The sequence below is a fragment of the Gavialis gangeticus genome, unplaced genomic scaffold, assembly GCF_001723915.1.
Source record: "Gavialis gangeticus isolate Ggan-Ray unplaced genomic scaffold, GavGan_comp1, whole genome shotgun sequence".
NCBI classification, from domain to species: Eukaryota; Metazoa; Chordata; order Crocodylia; family Gavialidae; genus Gavialis; species Gavialis gangeticus.
Genome location: NW_017729009.1, coordinates 2,417,302 through 2,420,677, shown reverse-complemented (window position 1 = coordinate 2,420,677; position 3,376 = coordinate 2,417,302). Strand labels below are relative to the sequence as shown.

The 3,376-nt window shown below is 48.0% G+C and overlaps 1 long non-coding RNA gene across 2 annotated transcripts in view; it reads left to right on the top strand.

Moving 5' to 3' along the window:
- The window catches only part of LOC109292392, a 22,481-nt gene that overhangs the window by 1,764 nt on the left and 17,341 nt on the right, over positions 1–3,376 (top strand). The gene's annotated exons all lie outside the window — the stretch shown is intronic.

Sequence of the window (3,376 nt, the reverse complement as noted above, 5' to 3'; positions counted from 1 at the left end):
GGGGGGTGGGTGGGAGGGATTCTTACCTTTCAGTCCTCCAGATTGGTCCCTGCTGGCCTGAACGTGCAACTATTCCAAACTCAAGCTGGCACTAACACGGATCAACATTTGTGTGGCTCACAGCGTAAGGCGCAACAAGGCCCTAAGGCATTGAGCAGCAAAACTGAGCATTTAGAATGAGCTCTTAAAATAAAACTGAGACTTATCAACTGAATCTAACATATGGCTCTGAAGGAGGTGGCGGCCTTCCAAAATGTTGGATGAGAGCTGATCTATCTTTGAAAATAAGTACCTATGAAAGATCCCATAGAGTTAGGCAGAAAAACTTCATTGCTAGCAAAAAGATCCTGGTCTTCAACAAGCAAGGAAGGATGGGACATGTTTGGAGCATGTACTTCAGATGCCAGTATGCAGACACCCATACTGAGCCATCCAGTGGAAACCAACTGGCACAAGGAAACAAAGGCATCTCTAAGATACTTCAAGAAGAACCCTTAGCAGAAAGGGCAGAAGAGTTGACCTCAGCAGTGCGGAGCAGTTGGATGTGGTAGCAACAGAGCCAGCCTTTGGGGTGAGCTGCATGAGCAACTGCCCAGGGTGCCATGGTCAGGAGGGTGCCACACACATACCCAACCTGCCCCACCCCACTGCATGTGCCAGGCAGGACTTCAATGGCAACTCATCCTGGGGGATGGGCAGTGGGGTCTGCTTCCACAGCTATGTGTGATTGGAGGTGGCTGGCTGGGGCAGTGGGATAAAAAGTCCCTGGATGGCAGCAGTGGACTCTTCCAGGCAGCATGCCAGGAGAAGGGTGCCGAGGGCTGGTTCAAGGGCAAGGCGGCAGTGCCCAGTGAAAAGATGGCATGGCTGAGAGGCCCAGGCTTGTGCTTCAAGGCCTTTGCCATCACCAACCTGATGGGGCTGGAGGCCAAGCCACAGCTCCCCCAGCTGCTGCCATCAATGCCAAGCATGAGGGTGAGGGCATGGGTGGCTGGGTAGCACTGGGCAGCAGCACCTGCTGCTGGGGCTAGGCTTTTTGTGTGGGCAGCGCTGCCTACTGCCCACCCACCTGCTCTTCCTGCCATCCTGCACTGAGCCCCCACTACACCCTGGCCTCGCTGCCCGGTACCTGGCCAGCATCTCAGGCAAGTGGACATGTGCTGCACTGCAATAGCCCATGAGGTCTCCTGCCACCCGCAGCTGCTGGAGTACTTGTGTCCCTCATGCATTCACATCGTCCCCCACATCCCTCCCCCACCCCCATACATCTCTCCCTATCACATACAACCCACGCACACAACTCACACACACAGCGTTGGTGACTTGGGGGTGGGGTGCCAGGGGGAGGTACTGGGGTGGGGCACCAAAATACAAGATTGCCTAGGGTGCCATTTTCCCTAAGGCCAACTCTAAGCAGCAAACAGAGGAGGCTTAGAGATTAGTTTCCATTTTGCATGCCAGTTTTGGAGCAAGAGGGAGGAAAGATGCTGATGCTCAGATCTTGGCTATTTTCAAGTAGTCGCAAGTGAGTCCAGTGGTCCCAAGTCAGATCTTTTGGTAACAAAAAGAAGTAATTTACACTGGAGGATGAATCTGTTTCAGTATTAATGCTTCAAGGGGCTATCAATATTATTATCATCCATAGTAATAGGATTAATATTACTGTTACTTTCATCATCAGTAACAATAATATTTACTCTGACAATAGCCACTCGTCAAAGATTCTGATTTCCTTTCATTTGAATATATCATATTTTCTTTCCCAATGACTAGAACAAATCATGCTACACTGAATTCTCAGATACTCAGCATATGCAGTGTTCTGTGTGTTGAATGGACAGGGCTTTCTCTCTGGAACTGTGGCAAACCCTGGAAAGTCTATTTCTTTCTTTTTCTCACCAAATGATCTGGTTAATTGAATTTTTTTTTTTAACTTGGCACTTACTCTCTGTCATTAACTCTCCACAAATAAGCCTGGCATTGTCTCATTTTAAAGCTGCTTTTGCATGCTGAACTCCAGACTTCACGGATAAAGCATGAGCTAAAGGATCAAGGGTAGGTGTATTGAGAATGTTGGATGGCTTGTTGGGATAAAGTCTGAAAATCGACTGTGTGTTAGGAATGATAAGCAGGATAAGTTGTGTGTGGAGATGGGAGGGAAGTGTGAGGAGAGGAAGAGGAAATTCACAGTAGGTACAGCTTATTAATAGTCTCTTTAACTTTCCCTGTCAGGCAAAGACGGGGAGGTAAGGAGAGTTTTTTCAGCAGAAATGGAATTCGGTTTCATATAGGAGTAAAAGCACATGGAGGAAAATTTTGTTTTAAATCAGTTTCTCTCGGAGTAGAAATAAAGCAACATCTTCCAAAACCCACATTTAAACACGTGCATTTTTTCACTATGATATAAGATATTTTCTTGCCTCCTGCTTACTTTTAGTAAGTTGCAGACACAAGGGTAAACAGTGCCTTTTAAATGGGAGCATATAACTCCTGAACTATCACTGCAGTGAGACTGCTAAGGTGTCTGAGTACTACTTCCCTCTACTGGACAGAATCAGAATTTCTCATCTGCATGGCATAGGCCCCTTACTGCTAACAGTTAATGGGGATTGTCTAAGTTTTAAATGGTCACTGTGTGCCTTTGTGGCAAGGGAGCCTTGGTCTAGTTCTGTTCTCACTGTGATGTTCTGTTTATGGTTTGCAAGCTCCTGTGAGGATTTTTAATGCCCCCAAATATGTAAAAGTATTGTACCAATAGTGAGAGCACCAACAGGGAGATCCTTATCCCCCAGCCCAAGCCTCTTGGTCATGGGACCCAGGCAGGGAGAGAAGAATCTCTCAGCGCTGGCCCCATGACTGCGGAGCTGGCACTGGGAGAGAAGGATCTCTCAGCCTGGGTCCCATGACCATGGGGCTCGGGCTGGGAGATAAGGATCTCCCAGCACTGGCCCCATTGTTGCAGAGCAGGGTCTGGGAGCTCCCTGCTGCCGGGGTAGGGGGACATTGTCTCTGAACTCCTGGGGGCAGGGAGTGATTTCCTGTCCCCTGCTGCCCAGCTGACCAGAAGTACATTTGCTCCCTGTCAGGCATCTACACATGTGCTACTGCACAGTAAGTAATCTCAAGTAAATTTGCTACTTGCATTTTCAGGTAGCACATTTACTTGTGATTAGAGCCCATTACTGTGCAGTAAGTGTCTGCATGCATAGCCATGGATGCTTACTGTGCAGTACTTAGCTCTACTGAGCAGTAAAGCATCTCATGTAGATGTACCCCAAGAGCTTTAAAAGTGACTTCTGGAAAAATTAGCTAATGGCTTAGATCCTCCAACCTGGGAGGATCAACTCAGGGTGAATAGCTACTCCAAGCTTCTTCA